Raw genomic sequence first — 6853 nt, forward strand, 5'->3', positions numbered from 1 at the left:
ATGTGTAATACTGCTAAATATGGTCACCGGTACGCCACACTATGGAGCCGGGCCTTCAGCCCCCTGCCATAGGTTGCCCCTGCTGACCAAAATGGGGTCTTACCCGTCCTTGGGCACTGCCTGAGCCACAAACTCCGCCACGCCTTTTCGGCGGGCCGGGGCCATCAAGCATTTCAAGCAAGCATTACTATCCAACTCTTCTGAATGGTCTTGCAGGTGAGGGCTAATCCTTTCATCTACACGTAATGAGTATTTGTTAGCAATACGTCAACATCCCTTTTACCTCTCTCTTGTCGCACTATGCTCTTTTGAGGCGACTATTCGTATCAGGTCACAGCCCATGACTTCTATCCTTTTTTCTCTGTCACCTGGGCATGCAGGTACATGTCTTGTGAGTTACCTATCAGTATTGTGTGTGTGTGTACAGACATAGCATCTATTTATTATTGTCGTGTATAGGTGTGGGCGCCTCGCAGGTCCCCACCCTATTCTTACCAAACCGGTGGCCGGAGGGCCAGATAAGTCTGGAGCCCCTCCACTATTTGATTCTCATGTCCGTGTTTGTCCAGGTACATTTCTTCATACTCATTTTCCACGACCATCAATTGTTTGGCCAATTGTCTCTTGGAGCAGATTTTTCCGCAGCATTGGGTAAAACAGCAGAACAGTCCTACCACCAGGGCAGCTCCAAGCAGTATCTTTCCAAAAAACGGTAAAATTTGTGCCCCCTGTGACCCAAAAGTGTTCTTCAGCCACTGAGTTTACTGGTCTAAAAATTTCTGACATGTCACCTACGTCGAACGTCAGTCCTTTTCCAGAAATTTCGTGGGCTTCTTTGTTCAAATCCTAGATCTGTTCATTGCATTTGTGAAATCCTCCATATCTTCATCTGCTCCAGGGATGTATGTGCAGCATGACTCTGTCCCTACAACTGCACACACTCCCGCTTCTTTGGCCACTAACCAGTCCAGTTGTATTCAGTCTGCGGTCCAATGCTGTCCACTTTTTTCAACTCAGCGGAACGTGAAATCCTTTGGCTGACGTTGTCAGCAGGATTCAATGAAGTCCTCTGTAACGGCTGGTCTGTCACTAGGAAGGTCAAAGGACCAGGTTCCCCAGTCGATTGTGTCCCTGTACTGGCGCGGGGGCGGCGGCGGTGGCGGTGTTGCTTCCCCTTCCTCTCCTTCTGGTCCCGACGCTTCTTCGGTGTAGCCTTCATCATTGTAGGGGCTGTGGAGACGACTGTACAGCCAGCTGCAGCAACGGCTGGAGGGCTGGCTCTCGGGGCAGCTGTCATGGTCTCGGATACCTGGGGATTCGGAAGTGGCCTCAGTGCTGGGTCCACCTCCTCCCGCTTGGGCCTAGCTTGACCCCATCATCAACAGCACCTGCAGAAACAGATAGGGGAGAGAAAACACCATGCCCCCTAGGCACATCACACCTAGAGCCAGTATCGGAGACGGCAGTATCCTCCTTGCCGTACCCCTACTCGTACTTGATTCTCCCCTGGATTCCCCACCACCATCATTCTCCCCAGGGGAGTCTGGTGGGGGTCCTGGCAGTCCTTGGTTCCCCTCATCATCGTCTGACTCCTCCGTGACGCCGCACCTTCTTCGGTCCTCCTCTCCAATCTCCTTTCTTTCTTCTTCTGCTCATGGAAAATTGCCCTGTGAAACTTAAGAAAGTTATTTAACATAACTGTTCACTCCTGCTCTAAAATTTCTAACGAAGGTCTCCGATCGTCACTAATTCGGGGAGTAGGTATCGTTCTTCCAGTCACCATTTCATGCGGCTTAAGGTGCGTGATGCGATTCTTTTCATAACGCATTTTCATCAATGCTATTGACAACACACCTACCCATTTTAGATTAGGCAAATTTGGATCTGCATTCGAGCTCTGGAAGATCTTCAAAATTATGTTTTTTAACGTGCCGTTTGCAATTTTTACCCCATGTATTAGCTGTGAAGCTTTGCCATTGTCACTGCTAATTATTTCTGGAATTCTGAATCTGGGGATCACTTCTCTTGATAGAAAGCAAATCACAGTTTTTTCACCCACCTTAAGTATCGACATGCTATCACTAAAACATGTTTGTATGAATTGACTATTTTCCCCATGTCAATGTAATCCATTACTAGATGTTTAAATGGACCTTCTGGGAGTAGGATGTGTCCCAGGGGTCTTGGCCCTATGCCTATTTTTATGCCTTTTCTTGTGTTGCTTATTACACAAATGTGACAATTTCTCAACACATGAGCAATGCGATCCTGAAGTGATGGTGCCCAAAATCCTCTGTCAAGAATCTGCTGCCTAACCTTCCCCCTTTGCACAAGTGATCCACACTATGTGCATGATAATAATGAGATCGACCAGCTGATTCGGGACCACCATCCTGCCGTCATGGTTCCACCACACGCACACCCCATTGTGCCCAGAAGACTTTTTCACTATCAGGGGCAAGTTCTGTGCCTCCTTTATGTCATTAAGCCTGAGTTGGGGGTCGATTATGACAACTCTGACTCCTCCACCACCTGGTAAGTCTGTTATAGCTAGGACCCGCATAACTATTGGGTCTGGGTCTGTTAGCAGCTGGTCCAGTACAAATTGCTGGCCGCCAATTGAAGAGCCCTATAGTACATGGCATGCCATCTAAAATGGATCTGCTGCGCAACACTGTATGTGGTTCGTTCTCCTGAGGGGGTTTTGGGACTGTTAAGCCTTCTTGCCTATAGGGCAGCAAATTACAGGCTGGTAAGGAAAGCTGGCTCTGTAGTGGGAGCTGAACTGGAGTGCATCACTTCAATATTTGACAAAAGGATCCTGAACAAACTGATCAACATCTTGGACAATGAGTGGCATCCACTCCACAGCACTATTGTAAAGCAGAAGAGCCTGATCAGCTGGAGACTTCGCTCACTGCCTTGCACAACAGACAGACTGAGGAAGTCATTTGTCCCCAGGGCCATTGAACTGTTCAATGCTTCACTTAAGGGAAGAGGAGATATAGACTTCTCTGCATAGTCTGTCTGCCTCTTCACCCCCTCCATGTTGGATACTGTCTGTCCACAAGCCACTTTTTACCACTGTCTTTCTGCCTCACTGTTTGCGTGCTATATTAGCACATTAGCACATACGCATAACCCCTCCCTCCATGCCACAGCCGAACTGTGGCCACACTTATACCTTTTCTTAAAATAGTTATATAGATATATAGATATATAGACTTTATTCTTGCACTGTTGCAATGTTGGACTTATTCATTTGCACTATCACCATGACCACTATCACCATGACACTTACTCACACAGAGCACCTTACCTTACCTTACCTTACTATGCACAGAGAATCACAGGGTCAGTCCCTGCTTCAGTCATTGCAAGCGCCTCTTGATTGATTAATCACCACTATGTGGATACTGTTTTTAGAATTGATTAAGATTAAGTGTTAGTTAGTATAATTTGTATTTTAGTATATTTAGTATATTCTTTATCTCCTATTGTCCTTATTGCTTAGTTGTGTTTTTATATTATATACTTTTAATTACTTTTTCTGCTGTTAGTGAATGTGTGTTTGTTGTCTGTATGCTACTGCGACCTTGAATTTCCCCTGGGGATCAATAAAGTATCTATCTATCTATCTATCTAGCTTCTGTCGCTACCTCATCTGCCTTAATTAGCATTACCTAGGGTAATGTGATCCTACCCCTTACAGTGTGCTTTGCATTTGCATATAGCTAGCCTTTTTGGTCGCATCATGGCAGCTAATAATGACTGAGTTTGTTCCAAATGTTGGATTGGACTACCATCTGATTTTTTGGAAGCCTCTTTGCTTCCACTGTGCGCCATGCACATGCCAAACATTGTGGGCATATGCACTGTCAGTGTATTGCGTCCTGTCCTTCAGCTAGTGAGCATGCTGCTGTCAATAAGCTTCCGCTAGTTGAGCTGAACACGGTTGTGTACAGGGCTTGCACCTGACTGTAATGACATTTTTTGTGATCCAATGTTTGTACTACACTGAACCCTCCATGTGTTTTGTTGTTATAATTATGACTAGAGGCATCTACAAGGTATGTTATCCCCTCCCTTAGTGGCTTGCTCTCTAGATTCTCCCTAAGCTTAGGGAAGGCTACTGAGTCTGCCACACAGTTGTGTGGTACACCCTCATAGTGAAGAGGAACAATACCTGTCGGGTTCCCTGCTGTGTCACATGTCTTTATGCTAAAGTCAGGGCAGAGAGACAGGTTGTATTGATACCTTATTCCTCCATACAGGCCATGCATGCATGTAGGGATTGTCATATGGACATCTTTTGACCTAAGGTGTATTATTGAGGGCTTCTTCCAGGGCTGTTTCTTGACTTTGGCATCCTCTGCTCCTTTTAGAATAGAATAGACTTCAATTGTCATTGTGCAGTAGTACCAATTTACTTGTGTAGCCTCTAAAACAATGCTCACATTCATATACAAACTCACATAATCATCTAAATAAGAAAATCTAAAAATATTATAAATGTATTCAATTTGGCATATAATCCCTATCTAGAAAGTGCAGCTGCGCTAGCTGGGGAGTGAGGGGCATGATTGTTTCTAAGACCCTCCACTCTCAGGTGATGTTTGCTGCTTACTTTTACAACAAGAGTTTTGATTTTTAACGTTCAATAGTACCTGTGTGTATGAGAGAGGCCTGCTCTAGCCTGCATGTGTGTGTGGGACTTCTTTGGCTCTTCTGGGCAGTCAGCCAACTCTGTGTTATCAGTTAATTCTGGGCAGTCAGCCAGCTCTGCAACTGGCCAACTCTGGGCAACCGTGTGCCTCCATCTGTGTGCTTAGTGTCTGTGGGCAAACATTACTCCATACAATTATTTCTCTCTTACTTATTTTATTTACTTATTTCAGTTTTACACAAGTTATCAACTTTTAACAGTTTACACTCTATTTCTTCATTACTGTAATGTGATTGCTCTACTGAGGTGAATACATGAACCTTCTAACAGTGTTATAACTAGATTTCTTTATTAATGCAAGGATGTTGTTCTACTGAAATTAATACAATTTGCCATGTGCATCACAACCCTTTACTATTTCTGTTGAGGGGAGTTTGAGTTCTTTTATCAAAGCATTTATGTCCAAAGCATGTGTCTGGTGCAAGTCCATGATCAGTATTATGAGGGCTGCCTCAATTGATCCAGTTTTTATTCCAACCTCCTCCAACCGAACATCTCTCTGTCCCTCGGCGATCTCCTCAATCACAAGTGTATGTCTGTATGTTCCCGCCATCTGTTGTAGGCCCATGCCCACGTAATAAAATAAGCAAACAGAAAATGGCACACACTCAGTATTTTCACATAACAAATTTAAACAAATTAAAATATTCTGTTCTGAGGGTTTCTATATCTCCGAAATGTCACTGGCTCATTTTATTCTATTCTGAGGTTTTTCCTACCTGTCCAGTGACATCGGCTCATTTCATTCTTTTCTGAAGGTTTGTCTGCCTGTCTGTTCCCTTTGACTTTCAAAGGCTTCAGAATTCTCTCATTATTCTGACTTCTCTATCGCATAGAGAAAATACCATATCATCATAAAACACATGCACTTTTAAGATCAACAGTGTAACCCAATCTCCCTCCTATGTCTCCGCTATTCTTTTGAGGATTCAGTAAACAACTCAGTCCCGGGCTACCCACAAGTCAACAACAGCCTGGCTCTCCCTAATATAAGCAAAATTGCTTACCTTTTACCGGCTGCTGGGAGCTGCTTCACCCGGGGCAGAACTGCTTTCCTGATGAATCCTGTGTCAAATGTCAGTTGGAACCTCCAGATCTGCCGTGGAAAAACTCTGGTCCACTTCCCGAATCCAATTAGTAATTAATCACTTAACTATTTACTAATAAGCACTCTGGAACAAGGAAGGAGACAATGTAGACAGGAGATCTCTGAAGACTGTTGATCTTTATTCACTGTATTGCAGTGATAGTCCAGCCTAAATGATGTCCAGACCAGGTGTCAAGCAATAGGGTGAGGTAAGATGTCATTAGCTGGCGCCCCCCGATGAGATCTGACTAAAAGATGGCTGAGGCCTATCTCTTATACTCCTTAACCTTAGAGTTGGGCCCTCTCCTCTCGCCACTCTCGAAAGACACCTGTTGGCCAATCAGCATCCACCAGGGCTATGAGTATTGGTGGAAACCATTTTCCCATCATGCATAAAATTAAATGCAAAACTGTCTGGTTCTGGGTCTTTCTGGTTCTATCCAGTTGGTCGTAAGCAAGGCTTCTTATCTTGCCACCTGTTACTTGGCCTTGCTGTTATCATCACCAGCTCTGCATCCTCCTCTCTCTCTTGACCATCTAATGAGAGGCCTAGTGTCACTGGAATCTCCCGCAGCCCACTCCTTGACTGCTGGTCTGGTCTGTTCAAGATGTGTACAGGCCTTTAAGTCTCATAATAATTGCAATATTATACAGTTTATAAAAACCATACATGCATCCTTTAAGCCATAGAAATCCACCACAGTATGCCTTTGTGTGGCTAGTAGTTAAGCAGTAGTTCAACTTAAAAGAGAGCACTGATCAGATGCTACAGGAGACAAAGGCAGAGAGAAAAGGCAGTACGTAATTTCACGGAAATAATGACCAATTTGCCAGTAGTTTGAGATGAAGATATTTAAAAGTGTTACTGCTACACATCTTTGTTTTCTGAAAAAAACTCCCTCCTACTATTACAACTGAATAATATTGTGTTTTCCTAATTGATATGATTACACTTTTTGTATGTCCTTTCAAATTCATATATGATGTAGCCTCCTTGGACACAGAATCAGAGAAGATGGAAGAGACTGACACTTCAGACA

This window comes from Alosa sapidissima, chromosome 5 (assembly GCF_018492685.1).
Source record: "Alosa sapidissima isolate fAloSap1 chromosome 5, fAloSap1.pri, whole genome shotgun sequence".
NCBI lineage: Eukaryota > Metazoa > Chordata > Actinopteri > Clupeiformes > Clupeidae > Alosa > Alosa sapidissima.